This window comes from Ambystoma mexicanum, chromosome 5q, assembly GCF_040938575.1.
Source record: "Ambystoma mexicanum isolate Mex_15411 chromosome 5q, UKY_AmexF1_1, whole genome shotgun sequence".
NCBI lineage: Eukaryota > Metazoa > Chordata > Amphibia > Caudata > Ambystomatidae > Ambystoma > Ambystoma mexicanum.
The window spans coordinates 1273961805-1273982789 of NC_090933.1; the positions used below are offsets into that span (position 1 = coordinate 1273961805).

The 20985-nt window shown below is 60.8% G+C and overlaps 26 non-coding genes across 26 annotated transcripts; all 26 read right to left on the bottom strand.

Annotated features, from left to right (window-relative positions):
- Positions 1-269: 269 nt before the first annotated feature.
- On the bottom strand, positions 270-433 carry LOC138499097 (U1 spliceosomal RNA). The gene has a single exon (XR_011279133.1). It is a non-coding gene; the product is annotated as a U1 spliceosomal RNA (small nuclear RNA).
- A 612-nt stretch (positions 434-1045) lies between these two features.
- On the bottom strand, positions 1046-1209 carry LOC138499098 (U1 spliceosomal RNA). The gene has a single exon (XR_011279134.1). It is a non-coding gene; the product is annotated as a U1 spliceosomal RNA (small nuclear RNA).
- Positions 1210-2004: 795 nt separating this feature from the next.
- On the bottom strand, positions 2005-2168 carry LOC138498933 (U1 spliceosomal RNA). Its single transcript, XR_011279024.1, has one exon. It is a non-coding gene; the product is annotated as a U1 spliceosomal RNA (small nuclear RNA).
- A 612-nt stretch (positions 2169-2780) lies between these two features.
- Positions 2781-2944, bottom strand: LOC138499099 (U1 spliceosomal RNA). The gene has a single exon (XR_011279135.1). It is a non-coding gene; the product is annotated as a U1 spliceosomal RNA (small nuclear RNA).
- Positions 2945-3556: 612 nt separating this feature from the next.
- LOC138499100 (U1 spliceosomal RNA) lies at positions 3557-3720 on the bottom strand. Its single transcript, XR_011279136.1, has one exon. It is a non-coding gene; the product is annotated as a U1 spliceosomal RNA (small nuclear RNA).
- A 612-nt stretch (positions 3721-4332) lies between these two features.
- On the bottom strand, positions 4333-4496 carry LOC138498921 (U1 spliceosomal RNA). Its single transcript, XR_011279013.1, has one exon. It is a non-coding gene; the product is annotated as a U1 spliceosomal RNA (small nuclear RNA).
- Positions 4497-5108: 612 nt separating this feature from the next.
- Positions 5109-5272, bottom strand: LOC138499102 (U1 spliceosomal RNA). Its single transcript, XR_011279138.1, has one exon. It is a non-coding gene; the product is annotated as a U1 spliceosomal RNA (small nuclear RNA).
- Positions 5273-5884: 612 nt separating this feature from the next.
- LOC138499103 (U1 spliceosomal RNA) lies at positions 5885-6048 on the bottom strand. Its single transcript, XR_011279139.1, has one exon. It is a non-coding gene; the product is annotated as a U1 spliceosomal RNA (small nuclear RNA).
- Positions 6049-6660: 612 nt separating this feature from the next.
- On the bottom strand, positions 6661-6824 carry LOC138499104 (U1 spliceosomal RNA). Its single transcript, XR_011279140.1, has one exon. It is a non-coding gene; the product is annotated as a U1 spliceosomal RNA (small nuclear RNA).
- A 612-nt stretch (positions 6825-7436) lies between these two features.
- LOC138499105 (U1 spliceosomal RNA) lies at positions 7437-7600 on the bottom strand. Its single transcript, XR_011279141.1, has one exon. It is a non-coding gene; the product is annotated as a U1 spliceosomal RNA (small nuclear RNA).
- A 612-nt stretch (positions 7601-8212) lies between these two features.
- LOC138499107 (U1 spliceosomal RNA) lies at positions 8213-8376 on the bottom strand. The gene has a single exon (XR_011279142.1). It is a non-coding gene; the product is annotated as a U1 spliceosomal RNA (small nuclear RNA).
- A 612-nt stretch (positions 8377-8988) lies between these two features.
- On the bottom strand, positions 8989-9152 carry LOC138499108 (U1 spliceosomal RNA). The gene has a single exon (XR_011279143.1). It is a non-coding gene; the product is annotated as a U1 spliceosomal RNA (small nuclear RNA).
- A 612-nt stretch (positions 9153-9764) lies between these two features.
- On the bottom strand, positions 9765-9928 carry LOC138498922 (U1 spliceosomal RNA). Its single transcript, XR_011279014.1, has one exon. It is a non-coding gene; the product is annotated as a U1 spliceosomal RNA (small nuclear RNA).
- Positions 9929-10723: 795 nt separating this feature from the next.
- On the bottom strand, positions 10724-10887 carry LOC138499109 (U1 spliceosomal RNA). The gene has a single exon (XR_011279144.1). It is a non-coding gene; the product is annotated as a U1 spliceosomal RNA (small nuclear RNA).
- A 612-nt stretch (positions 10888-11499) lies between these two features.
- LOC138499110 (U1 spliceosomal RNA) lies at positions 11500-11663 on the bottom strand. The gene has a single exon (XR_011279145.1). It is a non-coding gene; the product is annotated as a U1 spliceosomal RNA (small nuclear RNA).
- Positions 11664-12275: 612 nt separating this feature from the next.
- LOC138498923 (U1 spliceosomal RNA) lies at positions 12276-12439 on the bottom strand. The gene has a single exon (XR_011279015.1). It is a non-coding gene; the product is annotated as a U1 spliceosomal RNA (small nuclear RNA).
- A 612-nt stretch (positions 12440-13051) lies between these two features.
- On the bottom strand, positions 13052-13215 carry LOC138499111 (U1 spliceosomal RNA). Its single transcript, XR_011279146.1, has one exon. It is a non-coding gene; the product is annotated as a U1 spliceosomal RNA (small nuclear RNA).
- A 612-nt stretch (positions 13216-13827) lies between these two features.
- Positions 13828-13991, bottom strand: LOC138499112 (U1 spliceosomal RNA). The gene has a single exon (XR_011279147.1). It is a non-coding gene; the product is annotated as a U1 spliceosomal RNA (small nuclear RNA).
- Positions 13992-14603: 612 nt separating this feature from the next.
- Positions 14604-14767, bottom strand: LOC138499114 (U1 spliceosomal RNA). Its single transcript, XR_011279149.1, has one exon. It is a non-coding gene; the product is annotated as a U1 spliceosomal RNA (small nuclear RNA).
- A 612-nt stretch (positions 14768-15379) lies between these two features.
- LOC138498924 (U1 spliceosomal RNA) lies at positions 15380-15543 on the bottom strand. Its single transcript, XR_011279016.1, has one exon. It is a non-coding gene; the product is annotated as a U1 spliceosomal RNA (small nuclear RNA).
- Positions 15544-16155: 612 nt separating this feature from the next.
- On the bottom strand, positions 16156-16319 carry LOC138499115 (U1 spliceosomal RNA). The gene has a single exon (XR_011279150.1). It is a non-coding gene; the product is annotated as a U1 spliceosomal RNA (small nuclear RNA).
- Positions 16320-16931: 612 nt separating this feature from the next.
- LOC138499116 (U1 spliceosomal RNA) lies at positions 16932-17095 on the bottom strand. Its single transcript, XR_011279151.1, has one exon. It is a non-coding gene; the product is annotated as a U1 spliceosomal RNA (small nuclear RNA).
- A 795-nt stretch (positions 17096-17890) lies between these two features.
- LOC138498934 (U1 spliceosomal RNA) lies at positions 17891-18054 on the bottom strand. The gene has a single exon (XR_011279025.1). It is a non-coding gene; the product is annotated as a U1 spliceosomal RNA (small nuclear RNA).
- A 612-nt stretch (positions 18055-18666) lies between these two features.
- On the bottom strand, positions 18667-18830 carry LOC138499118 (U1 spliceosomal RNA). The gene has a single exon (XR_011279152.1). It is a non-coding gene; the product is annotated as a U1 spliceosomal RNA (small nuclear RNA).
- Positions 18831-19442: 612 nt separating this feature from the next.
- LOC138499119 (U1 spliceosomal RNA) lies at positions 19443-19606 on the bottom strand. The gene has a single exon (XR_011279153.1). It is a non-coding gene; the product is annotated as a U1 spliceosomal RNA (small nuclear RNA).
- Positions 19607-20218: 612 nt separating this feature from the next.
- LOC138498925 (U1 spliceosomal RNA) lies at positions 20219-20382 on the bottom strand. The gene has a single exon (XR_011279017.1). It is a non-coding gene; the product is annotated as a U1 spliceosomal RNA (small nuclear RNA).
- Between the last annotated feature and the right edge of the window lie 603 nt (positions 20383-20985).

Sequence of the window (20985 nt, forward strand, 5' to 3'; positions counted from 1 at the left end):
CCACCCCGCTTAACAAGAGCGTCTTGGGTGGGGTGCTCCCCAGCAGGACACGGCAACGCCGTGAAGGCAACGCCCGATCGTGCCCGATCGGTGCTAGGCGCCTGTGCACTTGACCCCTCCAGTGAATGCTGGCCCTCTGGACTGCAGCAACATTCAGAGGCTACCTACTCACACACGTGACTTAAGAAACTCTGCTGCAAGACCAGGGGCTCCGTGTGTAAACAAGCTGACTCTGCACACTAAACTTTTTCTTTCTTTGACCAATAAATCAGGGGATAGCGCGAACGCAGTCCCCCACTACCAGAAATAATGCAGTCGAGTATCCCGCATTTGGGGACATCGCAGGGGTCAGCAAATCCGATGTGCAATGGATGAGCCTCACCCTGGGAGATCTGCCTTGTTGATCACAGATGCTCCCCTGCCAGGTAAGTATGAGTTGCGAGCAAGAGGGCAGGGGTTGGGCCTGTTCTGGAATCCCCGCTAAGCGAGGGTGAGAAGGCAGGCCCTGACCCAGCCCCAGCCCTCCCGGAAGCCCCGAGCGCCTGCAGAGCTGCCTGTCCCACGTTCAGGGGGAAGCTCCGGCAGGCAGAGCTCAGCAGAAGAGGCACATTGCAGCACAGGTCCTTTCTCCCATCAGGCCCTGCTCCGCCCGAGATTTGCATACATTCCGGCCTGGCCCCCAGCCTGCAGGCCCAGTCGGATAGCGAGCAGGCCTGGTGCAGTGCGCCCACTGGCCTGTCGGCCCCCAGGGCCCATGGCCCTCCTGAGCCGACAGGCCACCCCGCTTAACAAGAGCGTCTTGGGTGGGGTGCTCCCCAGCAGGACACGGCAACGCCGTGAAGGCAACGCCCGATCGTGCCCGATCGGTGCTAGGCGCCTGTGCACTTGACCCCTCCAGTGAATGCTGGCCCTCTGGACTGCAGCAACATTCAGAGGCTACCTACTCACACACGTGACTTAAGAAACTCTGCTGCAAGACCAGGGGCTCCGTGTGTAAACAAGCTGACTCTGCACACTAAACTTTTTCTTTCTTTGACCAATAAATCAGGGGATAGCGCGAACGCAGTCCCCCACTACCAGAAATAATGCAGTCGAGTATCCCGCATTTGGGGACATCGCAGGGGTCAGCAAATCCGATGTGCAATGGATGAGCCTCACCCTGGGAGATCTGCCTTGTTGATCACAGATGCTCCCCTGCCAGGTAAGTATGAGTTGCGAGCAAGAGGGCAGGGGTTGGGCCTGTTCTGGAATCCCCGCTAAGCGAGGGTGAGAAGGCAGGCCCTGACCCAGCCCCAGCCCTCCCGGAAGCCCCGAGCGCCTGCAGAGCTGCCTGTCCCACGTTCAGGGGGAAGCTCCGGCAGGCAGAGCTCAGCAGAAGAGGCACATTGCAGCACAGGTCCTTTCTCCCATCAGGCCCTGCTCCGCCCGAGATTTGCATACATTCCGGCCTGGCCCCCAGCCTGCAGGCCCAGTCGGATAGCGAGCAGGCCTGGTGCAGTGCGCCCACTGGCCTGTCGGCCCCCAGGGCCCATGGCCCTCCTGAGCCGACAGGCCACCCCGCTTAACAAGAGCGTCTTGGGTGGGGTGCTCCCCAGCAGGACACGGCAACGCCGTGAAGGCAACGCCCGATCGTGCCCGATTGGTGCTCGGACGGGGCCGGCGGCAGCTGGTAGCCAGTGAACCCCCCCCCCCCCCAATCCCCAGGAGCTGGATGGGACTTCTTAAGGTTGGAGGGCCTGGCCGTGATAACAGAGCCCGGGCGGGGCGGGGCAGGGCGGCTTCAAGAACTACTGGGGCCCCTGATATCATGGGGCGCACAAGTCTGGGGTTAGGCGCCTGTGCACTTGACCCCTCCAGTGAATGCTGGCCCTCTGGACTGCAGCAACATTCAGAGGCTACCTACTCACACACGTGACTTAAGAAACTCTGCTGCAAGACCAGGGGCTCCGTGTGTAAACAAGCTGACTCTGCACACTAAACTTTTTCTTTCTTTGACCAATAAATCAGGGGATAGCGCGAACGCAGTCTCCCACTACCAGAAATAATGCAGTCGAGTATCCCGCATTTGGGGACATCGCAGGGGTCAGCAAATCCGATGTGCAATGGATGAGCCTCACCCTGGGAGATCTGCCTTGTTGATCACAGATGCTCCCCTGCCAGGTAAGTATGAGTTGCGAGCAAGAGGGCAGGGGTTGGGCCTGTTCTGGAATCCCCGCTAAGCGAGGGTGAGAAGGCAGGCCCTGACCCAGCCCTAGCCCTCCCGGAAGCCCCGAGCGCCTGCAGAGCTGCCTGTCCCACGTTCAGGGGGAAGCTCCGGCAGGCAGAGCTCAGCAGAAGAGGCACATTGCAGCACAGGTCCTTTCTCCCATCAGGCCCTGCTCCGCACGAGATTTGCATAAATTCCGGCCTGGCCGCCAGCCTGCAGGCCCAGTCGGATAGCGAGCAGGCCTGGTGCAGTGCGCCCACTGGCCTGTCGGCCCCCAGGGCCCATGGCCCTCCTGAGCCGACAGGCCACCCCGCTTAACAAGAGCGTCTTGGGTGGGGTGCTCCCCAGCAGGACACGGCAACGCCGTGAAGGCAACGCCCGATCGTGCCCGATCGGTGCTAGGCGCCTGTGCACTTGACCCCTCCAGTGAATGCTGGCCCTCTGGACTGCAGCAACATTCAGAGGCTACCTACTCACACACGTGACTTAAGAAACTCTGCTGCAAGACCAGGGGCTCCGTGTGTAAACAAGCTGACTCTGCACACTAAACTTTTTCTTTCTTTGACCAATAAATCAGGGGATAGCGCGAACGCAGTCCCCCACTACCAGAAATAATGCAGTCGAGTATCCCGCATTTGGGGACATCGCAGGGGTCAGCAAATCCGATGTGCAATGGATGAGCCTCACCCTGGGAGATCTGCCTTGTTGATCACAGATGCTCCCCTGCCAGGTAAGTATGAGTTGCGAGCAAGAGGGCAGGGGTTGGGCCTGTTCTGGAATCCCCGCTAAGCGAGGGTGAGAAGGCAGGCCCTGACCCAGCCCCAGCCCTCCCGGAAGCCCCGAGCGCCTGCAGAGCTGCCTGTCCCACGTTCAGGGGGAAGCTCCGGCAGGCAGAGCTCAGCAGAAGAGGCACATTGCAGCACAGGTCCTTTCTCCCATCAGGCCCTGCTCCGCCCGAGATTTGCAAACATTCCGGCCTGGCCCCCAGCCTGCAGGCCCAGTCGGATAGCGAGCAGGCCTGGTGCAGTGCGCCCACTGGCCTGTCGGCCCCCAGGGCCCATGGCCCTCCTGAGCCGACAGGCCACCCCGCTTAACAAGAGCGTCTTGGGTGGGGTGCTCCCCAGCAGGACACGGCAACGCCGTGAAGGCAACGCCCGATCGTGCCCGATCGGTGCTAGGCGCCTGTGCACTTGACCCCTCCAGTGAATGCTGGCCCTCTGGACTGCAGCAACATTCAGAGGCTACCTACTCACACACGTGACTTAAGAAACTCTGCTGCAAGACCAGGGGCTCCGTGTGTAAACAAGCTGACTCTGCACACTAAACTTTTTCTTTCTTTGACCAATAAATCAGGGGATAGCGCGAACGCAGTCCCCCACTACCAGAAATAATGCAGTCGAGTATCCCGCATTTGGGGACATCGCAGGGGTCAGCAAATCCGATGTGCAATGGATGAGCCTCACCCTGGGAGATCTGCCTTGTTGATCACAGATGCTCCCCTGCCAGGTAAGTATGAGTTGCGAGCAAGAGGGCAGGGGTTGGGCCTGTTCTGGAATCCCCGCTAAGCGAGGGTGAGAAGGCAGGCCCTGACCCAGCCCCAGCCCTCCCGGAAGCCCCGAGCGCCTGCAGAGCTGCCTGTCCCACGTTCAGGGGGAAGCTCCGGCAGGCAGAGCTCAGCAGAAGAGGCACATTGCAGCACAGGTCCTTTCTCCCATCAGGCCCTGCTCCGCCCGAGATTTGCATACATTCCGGCCTGGCCCCCAGCCTGCAGGCCCAGTCGGATAGCGAGCAGGCCTGGTGCAGTGCGCCCACTGGCCTGTCGGCCCCCAGGGCCCATGGCCCTCCTGAGCCGACAGGCCACCCCGCTTAACAAGAGCGTCTTGGGTGGGGTGCTCCCCAGCAGGACACGGCAACGCCGTGAAGGCAACGCCCGATCGTGCCCGATCGGTGCTAGGCGCCTGTGCACTTGACCCCTCCAGTGAATGCTGGCCCTCTGGACTGCAGCAACATTCAGAGGCTACCTACTCACACACGTGACTTAAGAAACTCTGCTGCAAGACCAGGGGCTCCGTGTGTAAACAAGCTGACTCTGCACACTAAACTTTTTCTTTCTTTGACCAATAAATCAGGGGATAGCGCGAACGCAGTGCCCCACTACCAGAAATAATGCAGTCGAGTATCCCGCATTTGGGGACATCGCAGGGGTCAGCAAATCCGATGTGCAATGGATGAGCCTCACCCTGGGAGATCTGCCTTGTTGATCACAGATGCTCCCCTGCCAGGTAAGTATGAGTTGCGAGCAAGAGGGCAGGGGTTGGGCCTGTTCTGGAATCCCCGCTAAGCGAGGGTGAGAAGGCAGGCCCTGACCCAGCCCCAGCCCTCCCGGAAGCCCCGAGCGCCTGCAGAGCTGCCTGTCCCACGTTCAGGGGGAAGCTCCGGCAGGCAGAGCTCAGCAGAAGAGGCACATTGCAGCACAGGTCCTTTCTCCCATCAGGCCCTGCTCCGCCCGAGATTTGCATACATTCCGGCCTGGCCCCCAGCCTGCAGGCCCAGTCGGATAGCGAGCAGGCCTGGTGCAGTGCGCCCACTGGCCTGTCGGCCCCCAGGGCCCATGGCCCTCCTGAGCCGACAGGCCACCCCGCTTAACAAGAGCGTCTTGGGTGGGGTGCTCCCCAGCAGGACACGGCAACGCCGTGAAGGCAACGCCCGATCGTGCCCGATCGGTGCTAGGCGCCTGTGCACTTGACCCCTCCAGTGAATGCTGGCCCTCTGGACTGCAGCAACATTCAGAGGCTACCTACTCACACACGTGACTTAAGAAACTCTGCTGCAAGACCAGGGGCTCCGTGTGTAAACAAGCTGACTCTGCACACTAAACTTTTTCTTTCTTTGACCAATAAATCAGGGGATAGCGCGAACGCAGTCCCCCACTACCAGAAATAATGCAGTCGAGTATCCCGCATTTGGGGACATCGCAGGGGTCAGCAAATCCGATGTGCAATGGATGAGCCTCACCCTGGGAGATCTGCCTTGTTGATCACAGATGCTCCCCTGCCAGGTAAGTATGAGTTGCGAGCAAGAGGGCAGGGGTTGGGCCTGTTCTGGAATCCCCGCTAAGCGAGGGTGAGAAGGCAGGCCCTGACCCAGCCCCAGCCCTCCCGGAAGCCCCGAGCGCCTGCAGAGCTGCCTGTCCCACGTTCAGGGGGAAGCTCCGGCAGGCAGAGCTCAGCAGAAGAGGCACATTGCAGCACAGGTCCTTTCTCCCATCAGGCCCTGCTCCGCCCGAGATTTGCATACATTCCGGCCTGGCCCCCAGCCTGCAGGCCCAGTCGGATAGCGAGCAGGCCTGGTGCAGTGCGCCCACTGGCCTGTCGGCCCCCAGGGCCCATGGCCCTCCTGAGCCGACAGGCCACCCCGCTTAACAAGAGCGTCTTGGGTGGGGTGCTCCCCAGCAGGACACGGCAACGCCGTGAAGGCAACGCCCGATCGTGCCCGATCGGTGCTAGGCGCCTGTGCACTTGACCCCTCCAGTGAATGCTGGCCCTCTGGACTGCAGCAACATTCAGAGGCTACCTACTCACACACGTGACTTAAGAAACTCTGCTGCAAGACCAGGGGCTCCGTGTGTAAACAAGCTGACTCTGCACACTAAACTTTTTCTTTCTTTGACCAATAAATCAGGGGATAGCGCGAACGCAGTCCCCCACTACCAGAAATAATGCAGTCGAGTATCCCGCATTTGGGGACATCGCAGGGGTCAGCAAATCCGATGTGCAATGGATGAGCCTCACCCTGGGAGATCTGCCTTGTTGATCACAGATGCTCCCCTGCCAGGTAAGTATGAGTTGCGAGCAAGAGGGCAGGGGTTGGGCCTGTTCTGGAATCCCCGCTAAGCGAGGGTGAGAAGGCAGGCCCTGACCCAGCCCCAGCCCTCCCGGAAGCCCCGAGCGCCTGCAGAGCTGCCTGTCCCACGTTCAGGGGGAAGCTCCGGCAGGCAGAGCTCAGCAGAAGAGGCACATTGCAGCACAGGTCCTTTCTCCCATCAGGCCCTGCTCCGCCCGAGATTTGCATACATTCCGGCCTGGCCCCCAGCCTGCAGGCCCAGTCGGATAGCGAGCAGGCCTGGTGCAGTGCGCCCACTGGCCTGTCGGCCCCCAGGGCCCATGGCCCTCCTGAGCCGACAGGCCACCCCGCTTAACAAGAGCGTCTTGGGTGGGGTGCTCCCCAGCAGGACACGGCAACGCCGTGAAGGCAACGCCCGATCGTGCCCGATCGGTGCTAGGCGCCTGTGCACTTGACCCCTCCAGTGAATGCTGGCCCTCTGGACTGCAGCAACATTCAGAGGCTACCTACTCACACACGTGACTTAAGAAACTCTGCTGCAAGACCAGGGGCTCCGTGTGTAAACAAGCTGACTCTGCACACTAAACTTTTTCTTTCTTTGACCAATAAATCAGGGGATAGCGCGAACGCAGTCCCCCACTACCAGAAATAATGCAGTCGAGTATCCCGCATTTGGGGACATCGCAGGGGTCAGCAAATCCGATGTGCAATGGATGAGCCTCACCCTGGGAGATCTGCCTTGTTGATCACAGATGCTCCCCTGCCAGGTAAGTATGAGTTGCGAGCAAGAGGGCAGGGGTTGGGCCTGTTCTGGAATCCCCGCTAAGCGAGGGTGAGAAGGCAGGCCCTGACCCAGCCCCAGCCCTCCCGGAAGCCCCGAGCGCCTGCAGAGCTGCCTGTCCCACGTTCAGGGGGAAGCTCCGGCAGGCAGAGCTCAGCAGAAGAGGCACATTGCAGCACAGGTCCTTTCTCCCATCAGGCCCTGCTCCGCCCGAGATTTGCATACATTCCGGCCTGGCCCCCAGCCTGCAGGCCCAGTCGGATAGCGAGCAGGCCTGGTGCAGTGCGCCCACTGGCCTGTCGGCCCCCAGGGCCCATGGCCCTCCTGAGCCGACAGGCCACCCCGCTTAACAAGAGCGTCTTGGGTGGGGTGCTCCCCAGCAGGACACGGCAACGCCGTGAAGGCAACGCCCGATCGTGCCCGATCGGTGCTAGGCGCCTGTGCACTTGACCCCTCCAGTGAATGCTGGCCCTCTGGACTGCAGCAACATTCAGAGGCTACCTACTCACACACGTGACTTAAGAAACTCTGCTGCAAGACCAGGGGCTCCGTGTGTAAACAAGCTGACTCTGCACACTAAACTTTTTCTTTCTTTGACCAATAAATCAGGGGATAGCGCGAACGCAGTCCCCCACTACCAGAAATAATGCAGTCGAGTATCCCGCATTTGGGGACATCGCAGGGGTCAGCAAATCCGATGTGCAATGGATGAGCCTCACCCTGGGAGATCTGCCTTGTTGATCACAGATGCTCCCCTGCCAGGTAAGTATGAGTTGCGAGCAAGAGGGCAGGGGTTGGGCCTGTTCTGGAATCCCCGCTAAGCGAGGGTGAGAAGGCAGGCCCTGACCCAGCCCCAGCCCTCCCGGAAGCCCCGAGCGCCTGCAGAGCTGCCTGTCCCACGTTCAGGGGGAAGCTCCGGCAGGCAGAGCTCAGCAGAAGAGGCACATTGCAGCACAGGTCCTTTCTCCCATCAGGCCCTGCTCCGCCCGAGATTTGCATACATTCCGGCCTGGCCCCCAGCCTGCAGGCCCAGTCGGATAGCGAGCAGGCCTGGTGCAGTGCGCCCACTGGCCTGTCGGCCCCCAGGGCCCATGGCCCTCCTGAGCCGACAGGCCACCCCGCTTAACAAGAGCGTCTTGGGTGGGGTGCTCCCCAGCAGGACACGGCAACGCCGTGAAGGCAACGCCCGATCGTGCCCGATCGGTGCTAGGCGCCTGTGCACTTGACCCCTCCAGTGAATGCTGGCCCTCTGGACTGCAGCAACATTCAGAGGCTACCTACTCACACACGTGACTTAAGAAACTCTGCTGCAAGACCAGGGGCTCCGTGTGTAAACAAGCTGACTCTGCACACTAAACTTTTTCTTTCTTTGACCAATAAATCAGGGGATAGCGCGAACGCAGTCCCCCACTACCAGAAATAATGCAGTCGAGTATCCCGCATTTGGGGACATCGCAGGGGTCAGCAAATCCGATGTGCAATGGATGAGCCTCACCCTGGGAGATCTGCCTTGTTGATCACAGATGCTCCCCTGCCAGGTAAGTATGAGTTGCGAGCAAGAGGGCAGGGGTTGGGCCTGTTCTGGAATCCCCGCTAAGCGAGGGTGAGAAGGCAGGCCCTGACCCAGCCCCAGCCCTCCCGGAAGCCCCGAGCGCCTGCAGAGCTGCCTGTCCCACGTTCAGGGGGAAGCTCCGGCAGGCAGAGCTCAGCAGAAGAGGCACATTGCAGCACAGGTCCTTTCTCCCATCAGGCCCTGCTCCGCCCGAGATTTGCATACATTCCGGCCTGGCCCCCAGCCTGCAGGCCCAGTCGGATAGCGAGCAGGCCTGGTGCAGTGCGCCCACTGGCCTGTCGGCCCCCAGGGCCCATGGCCCTCCTGAGCCGACAGGCCACCCCGCTTAACAAGAGCGTCTTGGGTGGGGTGCTCCCCAGCAGGACACGGCAACGCCGTGAAGGCAACGCCCGATCGTGCCCGATCGGTGCTAGGCGCCTGTGCACTTGACCCCTCCAGTGAATGCTGGCCCTCTGGACTGCAGCAACATTCAGAGGCTACCTACTCACACACGTGACTTAAGAAACTCTGCTGCAAGACCAGGGGCTCCGTGTGTAAACAAGCTGACTCTGCACACTAAACTTTTTCTTTCTTTGACCAATAAATCAGGGGATAGCGCGAACGCAGTCCCCCACTACCAGAAATAATGCAGTCGAGTATCCCGCATTTGGGGACATCGCAGGGGTCAGCAAATCCGATGTGCAATGGATGAGCCTCACCCTGGGAGATCTGCCTTGTTGATCACAGATGCTCCCCTGCCAGGTAAGTATGAGTTGCGAGCAAGAGGGCAGGGGTTGGGCCTGTTCTGGAATCCCCGCTAAGCGAGGGTGAGAAGGCAGGCCCTGACCCAGCCCCAGCCCTCCCGGAAGCCCCGAGCGCCTGCAGAGCTGCCTGTCCCACGTTCAGGGGGAAGCTCCGGCAGGCAGAGCTCAGCAGAAGAGGCACATTGCAGCACAGGTCCTTTCTCCCATCAGGCCCTGCTCCGCCCGAGATTTGCATACATTCCGGCCTGGCCCCCAGCCTGCAGGCCCAGTCGGATAGCGAGCAGGCCTGGTGCAGTGCGCCCACTGGCCTGTCGGCCCCCAGGGCCCATGGCCCTCCTGAGCCGACAGGCCACCCCGCTTAACAAGAGCGTCTTGGGTGGGGTGCTCCCCAGCAGGACACGGCAACGCCGTGAAGGCAACGCCCGATCGTGCCCGATCGGTGCTAGGCGCCTGTGCACTTGACCCCTCCAGTGAATGCTGGCCCTCTGGACTGCAGCAACATTCAGAGGCTACCTACTCACACACGTGACTTAAGAAACTCTGCTGCAAGACCAGGGGCTCCGTGTGTAAACAAGCTGACTCTGCACACTAAACTTTTTCTTTCTTTGACCAATAAATCAGGGGATAGCGCGAACGCAGTGCCCCACTACCAGAAATAATGCAGTCGAGTATCCCGCATTTGGGGACATCGCAGGGGTCAGCAAATCCGATGTGCAATGGATGAGCCTCACCCTGGGAGATCTGCCTTGTTGATCACAGATGCTCCCCTGCCAGGTAAGTATGAGTTGCGAGCAAGAGGGCAGGGGTTGGGCCTGTTCTGGAATCCCCGCTAAGCGAGGGTGAGAAGGCAGGCCCTGACCCAGCCCCAGCCCTCCCGGAAGCCCCGAGCGCCTGCAGAGCTGCCTGTCCCACGTTCAGGGGGAAGCTCCGGCAGGCAGAGCTCAGCAGAAGAGGCACATTGCAGCACAGGTCCTTTCTCCCATCAGGCCCTGCTCCGCCCGAGATTTGCATACATTCCGGCCTGGCCCCCAGCCTGCAGGCCCAGTCGGATAGCGAGCAGGCCTGGTGCAGTGCGCCCACTGGCCTGTCGGCCCCCAGGGCCCATGGCCCTCCTGAGCCGACAGGCCACCCCGCTTAACAAGAGCGTCTTGGGTGGGGTGCTCCCCAGCAGGACACGGCAACGCCGTGAAGGCAACGCCCGATCGTGCCCGATTGGTGCTCGGACGGGGCCGGCGGCAGCTGGTAGCCAGTGAACCCCCCCCCCCCCCAATCCCCAGGAGCTGGATGGGACTTCTTAAGGTTGGAGGGCCTGGCCGTGATAACAGAGCCCGGGCGGGGCGGGGCAGGGCGGCTTCAAGAACTACTGGGGCCCCTGATATCATGGGGCGCACAAGTCTGGGGTTAGGCGCCTGTGCACTTGACCCCTCCAGTGAATGCTGGCCCTCTGGACTGCAGCAACATTCAGAGGCTACCTACTCACACACGTGACTTAAGAAACTCTGCTGCAAGACCAGGGGCTCCGTGTGTAAACAAGCTGACTCTGCACACTAAACTTTTTCTTTCTTTGACCAATAAATCAGGGGATAGCGCGAACGCAGTCCCCCACTACCAGAAATAATGCAGTCGAGTATCCCGCATTTGGGGACATCGCAGGGGTCAGCAAATCCGATGTGCAATGGATGAGCCTCACCCTGGGAGATCTGCCTTGTTGATCACAGATGCTCCCCTGCCAGGTAAGTATGAGTTGCGAGCAAGAGGGCAGGGGTTGGGCCTGTTCTGGAATCCCCGCTAAGCGAGGGTGAGAAGGCAGGCCCTGACCCAGCCCCAGCCCTCCCGGAAGCCCCGAGCGCCTGCAGAGCTGCCTGTCCCACGTTCAGGGGGAAGCTCCGGCAGGCAGAGCTCAGCAGAAGAGGCACATTGCAGCACAGGTCCTTTCTCCCATCAGGCCCTGCTCCGCCCGAGATTTGCAAACATTCCGGCCTGGCCCCCAGCCTGCAGGCCCAGTCGGATAGCGAGCAGGCCTGGTGCAGTGCGCCCACTGGCCTGTCGGCCCCCAGGGCCCATGGCCCTCCTGAGCCGACAGGCCACCCCGCTTAACAAGAGCGTCTTGGGTGGGGTGCTCCCCAGCAGGACACGGCAACGCCGTGAAGGCAACGCCCGATCGTGCCCGATCGGTGCTAGGCGCCTGTGCACTTGACCCCTCCAGTGAATGCTGGCCCTCTGGACTGCAGCAACATTCAGAGGCTACCTACTCACACACGTGACTTAAGAAACTCTGCTGCAAGACCAGGGGCTCCGTGTGTAAACAAGCTGACTCTGCACACTAAACTTTTTCTTTCTTTGACCAATAAATCAGGGGATAGCGCGAACGCAGTCCCCCACTACCAGAAATAATGCAGTCGAGTATCCCGCATTTGGGGACATCGCAGGGGTCAGCAAATCCGATGTGCAATGGATGAGCCTCACCCTGGGAGATCTGCCTTGTTGATCACAGATGCTCCCCTGCCAGGTAAGTATGAGTTGCGAGCAAGAGGGCAGGGGTTGGGCCTGTTCTGGAATCCCCGCTAAGCGAGGGTGAGAAGGCAGGCCCTGACCCAGCCCCAGCCCTCCCGGAAGCCCCGAGCGCCTGCAGAGCTGCCTGTCCCACGTTCAGGGGGAAGCTCCGGCAGGCAGAGCTCAGCAGAAGAGGCACATTGCAGCACAGGTCCTTTCTCCCATCAGGCCCTGCTCCGCCCGAGATTTGCATACATTCCGGCCTGGCCCCCAGCCTGCAGGCCCAGTCGGATAGCGAGCAGGCCTGGTGCAGTGCGCCCACTGGCCTGTCGGCCCCCAGGGCCCATGGCCCTCCTGAGCCGACAGGCCACCCCGCTTAACAAGAGCGTCTTGGGTGGGGTGCTCCCCAGCAGGACACGGCAACGCCGTGAAGGCAACGCCCGATCGTGCCCGATCGGTGCTAGGCGCCTGTGCACTTGACCCCTCCAGTGAATGCTGGCCCTCTGGACTGCAGCAACATTCAGAGGCTACCTACTCACACACGTGACTTAAGAAACTCTGCTGCAAGACCAGGGGCTCCGTGTGTAAACAAGCTGACTCTGCACACTAAACTTTTTCTTTCTTTGACCAATAAATCAGGGGATAGCGCGAACGCAGTGCCCCACTACCAGAAATAATGCAGTCGAGTATCCCGCATTTGGGGACATCGCAGGGGTCAGCAAATCCGATGTGCAATGGATGAGCCTCACCCTGGGAGATCTGCCTTGTTGATCACAGATGCTCCCCTGCCAGGTAAGTATGAGTTGCGAGCAAGAGGGCAGGGGTTGGGCCTGTTCTGGAATCCCCGCTAAGCGAGGGTGAGAAGGCAGGCCCTGACCCAGCCCCAGCCCTCCCGGAAGCCCCGAGCGCCTGCAGAGCTGCCTGTCCCACGTTCAGGGGGAAGCTCCGGCAGGCAGAGCTCAGCAGAAGAGGCACATTGCAGCACAGGTCCTTTCTCCCATCAGGCCCTGCTCCGCCCGAGATTTGCATACATTCCGGCCTGGCCCCCAGCCTGCAGGCCCAGTCGGATAGCGAGCAGGCCTGGTGCAGTGCGCCCACTGGCCTGTCGGCCCCCAGGGCCCATGGCCCTCCTGAGCCGACAGGCCACCCCGCTTAACAAGAGCGTCTTGGGTGGGGTGCTCCCCAGCAGGACACGGCAACGCCGTGAAGGCAACGCCCGATCGTGCCCGATCGGTGCTAGGCGCCTGTGCACTTGACCCCTCCAGTGAATGCTGGCCCTCTGGACTGCAGCAACATTCAGAGGCTACCTACTCACACACGTGACTTAAGAAACTCTGCTGCAAGACCAGGGGCTCCGTGTGTAAACAAGCTGACTCTGCACACTAAACTTTTTCTTTCTTTGACCAATAAATCAGGGGATAGCGCGAACGCAGTCCCCCACTACCAGAAATAATGCAGTCGAGTATCCCGCATTTGGGGACATCGCAGGGGTCAGCAAATCCGATGTGCAATGGATGAGCCTCACCCTGGGAGATCTGCCTTGTTGATCACAGATGCTCCCCTGCCAGGTAAGTATGAGTTGCGAGCAAGAGGGCAGGGGTTGGGCCTGTTCTGGAATCCCCGCTAAGCGAGGGTGAGAAGGCAGGCCCTGACCCAGCCCCAGCCCTCCCGGAAGCCCCGAGCGCCTGCAGAGCTGCCTGTCCCACGTTCAGGGGGAAGCTCCGGCAGGCAGAGCTCAGCAGAAGAGGCACATTGCAGCACAGGTCCTTTCTCCCATCAGGCCCTGCTCCGCCCGAGATTTGCATACATTCCGGCCTGGCCCCCAGCCTGCAGGCCCAGTCGGATAGCGAGCAGGCCTGGTGCAGTGCGCCCACTGGCCTGTCGGCCCCCAGGGCCCATGGCCCTCCTGAGCCGACAGGCCACCCCGCTTAACAAGAGCGTCTTGGGTGGGGTGCTCCCCAGCAGGACACGGCAACGCCGTGAAGGCAACGCCCGATCGTGCCCGATCGGTGCTAGGCGCCTGTGCACTTGACCCCTCCAGTGAATGCTGGCCCTCTGGACTGCAGCAACATTCAGAGGCTACCTACTCACACACGTGACTTAAGAAACTCTGCTGCAAGACCAGGGGCTCCGTGTGTAAACAAGCTGACTCTGCACACTAAACTTTTTCTTTCTTTGACCAATAAATCAGGGGATAGCGCGAACGCAGTCCCCCACTACCAGAAATAATGCAGTCGAGTATCCCGCATTTGGGGACATCGCAGGGGTCAGCAAATCCGATGTGCAATGGATGAGCCTCACCCTGGGAGATCTGCCTTGTTGATCACAGATGCTCCCCTGCCAGGTAAGTATGAGTTGCGAGCAAGAGGGCAGGGGTTGGGCCTGTTCTGGAATCCCCGCTAAGCGAGGGTGAGAAGGCAGGCCCTGACCCAGCCCCAGCCCTCCCGGAAGCCCCGAGCGCCTGCAGAGCTGCCTGTCCCACGTTCAGGGGGAAGCTCCGGCAGGCAGAGCTCAGCAGAAGAGGCACATTGCAGCACAGGTCCTTTCTCCCATCAGGCCCTGCTCCGCCCGAGATTTGCATACATTCCGGCCTGGCCCCCAGCCTGCAGGCCCAGTCGGATAGCGAGCAGGCCTGGTGCAGTGCGCCCACTGGCCTGTCGGCCCCCAGGGCCCATGGCCCTCCTGAGCCGACAGGCCACCCCGCTTAACAAGAGCGTCTTGGGTGGGGTGCTCCCCAGCAGGACACGGCAACGCCGTGAAGGCAACGCCCGATCGTGCCCGATCGGTGCTAGGCGCCTGTGCACTTGACCCCTCCAGTGAATGCTGGCCCTCTGGACTGCAGCAACATTCAGAGGCTACCTACTCACACACGTGACTTAAGAAACTCTGCTGCAAGACCAGGGGCTCCGTGTGTAAACAAGCTGACTCTGCACACTAAACTTTTTCTTTCTTTGACCAATAAATCAGGGGATAGCGCGAACGCAGTCCCCCACTACCAGAAATAATGCAGTCGAGTATCCCGCATTTGGGGACATCGCAGGGGTCAGCAAATCCGATGTGCAATGGATGAGCCTCACCCTGGGAGATCTGCCTTGTTGATCACAGATGCTCCCCTGCCAGGTAAGTATGAGTTGCGAGCAAGAGGGCAGGGGTTGGGCCTGTTCTGGAATCCCCGCTAAGCGAGGGTGAGAAGGCAGGCCCTGACCCAGCCCCAGCCCTCCCGGAAGCCCCGAGCGCCTGCAGAGCTGCCTGTCCCACGTTCAGGGGGAAGCTCCGGCAGGCAGAGCTCAGCAGAAGAGGCACATTGCAGCACAGGTCCTTTCTCCCATCAGGCCCTGCTCCGCCCGAGATTTGCATACATTCCGGCCTGGCCCCCAGCCTGCAGGCCCAGTCGGATAGCGAGCAGGCCTGGTGCAGTGCGCCCACTGGCCTGTCGGCCCCCAGGGCCCATGGCCCTCCTGAGCCGACAGGCCACCCCGCTTAACAAGAGCGTCTTGGGTGGGGTGCTCCCCAGCAGGACACGGCAACGCCGTGAAGGCAACGCCCGATCGTGCCCGATCGGTGCTAGGCGCCTGTGCACTTGACCCCTCCAGTGAATGCTGGCCCTCTGGACTGCAGCAACATTCAGAGGCTACCTACTCACACACGTGACTTAAGAAACTCTGCTGCAAGACCAGGGGCTCCGTGTGTAAACAAGCTGACTCTGCACACTAAACTTTTTCTTTCTTTGACCAATAAATCAGGGGATAGCGCGAACGCAGTGCCCCACTACCAGAAATAATGCAGTCGAGTATCCCGCATTTGGGGACATCGCAGGGGTCAGCAAATCCGATGTGCAATGGATGAGCCTCACCCTGGGAGATCTGCCTTGTTGATCACAGATGCTCCCCTGCCAGGTAAGTATGAGTTGCGAGCAAGAGGGCAGGGGTTGGGCCTGTTCTGGAATCCCCGCTAAGCGAGGGTGAGAAGGCAGGCCCTGACCCAGCCCCAGCCCTCCCGGAAGCCCCGAGCGCCTGCAGAGCTGCCTGTCCCACGTTCAGGGGGAAGCTCCGGCAGGCAGAGCTCAGCAGAAGAGGCACATTGCAGCACAGGTCCTTTCTCCCATCAGGCCCTGCTCCGCCCGAGATTTGCATACATTCCGGCCTGGCCCCCAGCCTGCAGGCCCAGTCGGATAGCGAGCAGGCCTGGTGCAGTGCGCCCACTGGCCTGTCGGCCCCCAGGGCCCATGGCCCTCCTGAGCCGACAGGCCACCCCGCTTAACAAGAGCGTCTTGGGTGGGGTGCTCCCCAGCAGGACACGGCAACGCCGTGAAGGCAACGCCCGATCGTGCCCGATCGGTGCTAGGCGCCTGTGCACTTGACCCCTCCAGTGAATGCTGGCCCTCTGGACTGCAGCAACATTCAGAGGCTACCTACTCACACACGTGACTTAAGAAACTCTGCTGCAAGACCAGGGGCTCCGTGTGTAAACAAGCTGACTCTGCACACTAAACTTTTTCTTTCTTTGACCAATAAATCAGGGGATAGCGCGAACGCAGTCCCCCACTACCAGAAATAATGCAGTCGAGTATCCCGCATTTGGGGACATCGCAGGGGTCAGCAAATCCGATGTGCAATGGATGAGCCTCACCCTGGGAGATCTGCCTTGTTGATCACAGATGCTCCCCTGCCAGGTAAGTATGAGTTGCGAGCAAGAGGGCAGGGGTTGGGCCTGTTCTGGAATCCCCGCTAAGCGAGGGTGAGAAGGCAGGCCCTGACCCAGCCCCAGCCCTCCCGGAAGCCCCGAGCGCCTGCAGAGCTGCCTGTCCCACGTTCAGGGGGAAGCTCCGGCAGGCAGAGCTCAGCAGAAGAGGCACATTGCAGCACAGGTCCTTTCTCCCATCAGGCCCTGCTCCGCCCGAGATTTGCATACATTCCGGCCTGGCCCCCAGCCTGCAGGCCCAGTCGGATAGCGAGCAGGCCTGGTGCAGTGCGCCCACTGGCCTGTCGGCCCCCAGGGCCCATGGCCCTCCTGAGCCGACAGGCCACCCCGCTTAACAAGAGCGTCTTGGGTGGGGTGCTCCCCAGCAGGACACGGCAACGCCGTGAAGGCAACGCCCGATCGTGCCCGATCGGTGCTAGGCGCCTGTGCACTTGACCCCTCCAGTGAATGCTGGCCCTCTGGACTGCAGCAACATTCAGAGGCTACCTACTCACACACGTGACTTAAGAAACTCTGCTGCAAGACCAGGGGCTCCGTGTGTAAACAAGCTGACTCTGCACACTAAACTTTTTCTTTCTTTGACCAATAAATCAGGGGATAGCGCGAACGCAGTCCCCCACTACCAGAAATAATGCAGTCGAGTATCCCGCATTTGGGGACATCGCAGGGGTCAGCAAATCCGATGTGCAATGGATGAGCCTCACCCTGGGAGATCTGCCTTGTTGATCACAGATGCTCCCCTGCCAGGTAAGTATGAGTTGCGAGCAAGAGGGCAGGGGTTGGGCCTGTTCTGGAATCCCCGCTAAGCGAGGGTGAGAAGGCAGGCCCTGACCCAGCCCCAGCCCTCCCGGAAGCCCCGAGCGCCTGCAGAGCTGCCTGTCCCACGTTCAGGGGGAAGCTCCGGCAGGCAGAGCTCAGCAGAAGAGGCACATTGCAGCACAGGTCCTTTCTCCCATCAGGCCCTGCTCCGCCCGAGATTTGCATACATTCCGGCCTGGCCCCCAGCCTGCAGGCCCAGTCGGATAGCGAGCAGGCCTGGTGCAGTGCGCCCACTGGCCTGTCGGCCCCCAGGGCCCATGGCCCTCCTGAGCCGACAGGCCACCCCGCTTAACAAGAGCGTCTTGGGTGGGGTGCTCCCCAGCAGGACACGGCAACGCCGTGAAGGCAACGCCCGATCGTGCCCGATTGGTGCTCGGACGGGGCCGGCGGCAGCTGGTAGCCAGTGAACCCCCCCCCCCCCCAATCCCCAGGAGCTGGATGGGACTTCTTAAGGTTGGAGGGCCTGGCCGTGATAACAGAGCCCGGGCGGGGCGGGGCAGGGCGGCTTCAAGAACTACTGGGGCCCCTGATATCATGGGGCGCACAAGTCTGGGGTTAGGCGCCTGTGCACTTGACCCCTCCAGTGAATGCTGGCCCTCTGGACTGCAGCAACATTCAGAGGCTACCTACTCACACACGTGACTTAAGAAACTCTGCTGCAAGACCAGGGGCTCCGTGTGTAAACAAGCTGACTCTGCACACTAAACTTTTTCTTTCTTTGACCAATAAATCAGGGGATAGCGCGAACGCAGTCTCCCACTACCAGAAATAATGCAGTCGAGTATCCCGCATTTGGGGACATCGCAGGGGTCAGCAAATCCGATGTGCAATGGATGAGCCTCACCCTGGGAGATCTGCCTTGTTGATCACAGATGCTCCCCTGCCAGGTAAGTATGAGTTGCGAGCAAGAGGGCAGGGGTTGGGCCTGTTCTGGAATCCCCGCTAAGCGAGGGTGAGAAGGCAGGCCCTGACCCAGCCCTAGCCCTCCCGGAAGCCCCGAGCGCCTGCAGAGCTGCCTGTCCCACGTTCAGGGGGAAGCTCCGGCAGGCAGAGCTCAGCAGAAGAGGCACATTGCAGCACAGGTCCTTTCTCCCATCAGGCCCTGCTCCGCACGAGATTTGCATAAATTCCGGCCTGGCCGCCAGCCTGCAGGCCCAGTCGGATAGCGAGCAGGCCTGGTGCAGTGCGCCCACTGGCCTGTCGGCCCCCAGGGCCCATGGCCCTCCTGAGCCGACAGGCCACCCCGCTTAACAAGAGCGTCTTGGGTGGGGTGCTCCCCAGCAGGACACGGCAACGCCGTGAAGGCAACGCCCGATCGTGCCCGATCGGTGCTAGGCGCCTGTGCACTTGACCCCTCCAGTGAATGCTGGCCCTCTGGACTGCAGCAACATTCAGAGGCTACCTACTCACACACGTGACTTAAGAAACTCTGCTGCAAGACCAGGGGCTCCGTGTGTAAACAAGCTGACTCTGCACACTAAACTTTTTCTTTCTTTGACCAATAAATCAGGGGATAGCGCGAACGCAGTCCCCCACTACCAGAAATAATGCAGTCGAGTATCCCGCATTTGGGGACATCGCAGGGGTCAGCAAATCCGATGTGCAATGGATGAGCCTCACCCTGGGAGATCTGCCTTGTTGATCACAGATGCTCCCCTGCCAGGTAAGTATGAGTTGCGAGCAAGAGGGCAGGGGTTGGGCCTGTTCTGGAATCCCCGCTAAGCGAGGGTGAGAAGGCAGGCCCTGACCCAGCCCCAGCCCTCCCGGAAGCCCCGAGCGCCTGCAGAGCTGCCTGTCCCACGTTCAGGGGGAAGCTCCGGCAGGCAGAGCTCAGCAGAAGAGGCACATTGCAGCACAGGTCCTTTCTCCCATCAGGCCCTGCTCCGCCCGAGATTTGCAAACATTCCGGCCTGGCCCCCAGCCTGCAGGCCCAGTCGGATAGCGAGCAGGCCTGGTGCAGTGCGCCCACTGGCCTGTCGGCCCCCAGGGCCCATGGCCCTCCTGAGCCGACAGGCCACCCCGCTTAACAAGAGCGTCTTGGGTGGGGTGCTCCCCAGCAGGACACGGCAACGCCGTGAAGGCAACGCCCGATCGTGCCCGATCGGTGCTAGGCGCCTGTGCACTTGACCCCTCCAGTGAATGCTGGCCCTCTGGACTGCAGCAACATTCAGAGGCTACCTACTCACACACGTGACTTAAGAAACTCTGCTGCAAGACCAGGGGCTCCGTGTGTAAACAAGCTGACTCTGCACACTAAACTTTTTCTTTCTTTGACCAATAAATCAGGGGATAGCGCGAACGCAGTCCCCCACTACCAGAAATAATGCAGTCGAGTATCCCGCATTTGGGGACATCGCAGGGGTCAGCAAATCCGATGTGCAATGGATGAGCCTCACCCTGGGAGATCTGCCTTGTTGATCACAGATGCTCCCCTGCCAGGTAAGTATGAGTTGCGAGCAAGAGGGCAGGGGTTGGGCCTGTTCTGGAATCCCCGCTAAGCGAGGGTGAGAAGGCAGGCCCTGACCCAGCCCCAGCCCTCCCGGAAGCCCCGAGCGCCTGCAGAGCTGCCTGTCCCACGTTCAGGGGGAAGCTCCGGCAGGCAGAGCTCAGCAGAAGAGGCACATTGCAGCACAGGTCCTTTCTCCCATCAGGCCCTGCTCCGCCCGAGATTTGCATACATTCCGGCCTGGCCCCCAGCCTGCAGGCCCAGTCGGATAGCGAGCAGGCCTGGTGCAGTGCGCCCACTGGCCTGTCGGCCCCCAGGGCCCATGGCCCTCCTGAGCCGACAGGCCACCCCGCTTAACAAGAGCGTCTTGGGTGGGGTGCTCCCCAGCAGGACACGGCAACGCCGTGAAGGCAACGCCCGATCGTGCCCGATCGGTGCTAGGCGCCTGTGCACTTGACCCCTCCAGTGAATGCTGGCCCTCTGGACTGCAGCAACATTCAGAGGCTACCTACTCACACACGTGACTTAAGAAACTCTGCTGCAAGACCAGGGGCTCCGTGTGTAAACAAGCTGACTCTGCACACTAAACTTTTTCTTTCTTTGACCAATAAATCAGGGGATAGCGCGAACGCAGTGCCCCACTACCAGAAATAATGCAGTCGAGTATCCCGCATTTGGGGACATCGCAGGGGTCAGCAAATCCGATGTGCAATGGATGAGCCTCACCCTGGGAGATCTGCCTTGTTGATCACAGATGCTCCCCTGCCAGGTAAGTATGAGTTGCGAGCAAGAGGGCAGGGGTTGGGCCTGTTCTGGAATCCCCGCTAAGCGAGGGTGAGAAGGCAGGCCCTGACCCAGCCCCAGCCCTCCCGGAAGCCCCGAGCGCCTGCAGAGCTGCCTGTCCCACGTTCAGGGGGAAGCTCCGGCAGGCAGAGCTCAGCAGAAGAGGCACATTGCAGCACAGGTCCTTTCTCCCATCAGGCCCTGCTCCGCCCGAGATTTGCATACATTCCGGCCTGGCCCCCAGCCTGCAGGCCCAGTCGGATAGCGAGCAGGCCTGGTGCAGTGCGCCCACTGGCCTGTCGGCCCCCAGGGCCCATGGCCCTCCTGAGCCGACAGGCCACCCCGCTTAACAAGAGCGTCTTGGGTGGGGTGCTCCCCAGCAGGACACGGCAACGCCGTGAAGGCAACGCCCGATCGTGCCCGATCGGTGCTAGGCGCCTGTGCACTTGACCCCTCCAGTGAATGCTGGCCCTCTGGACTGCAGCAACATTCAGAGGCTACCTACTCACACACGTGACTTAAGAAACTCTGCTGCAAGACCAGGGGCTCCGTGTGTAAACAAGCTGACTCTGCACACTAAACTTTTTCTTTCTTTGA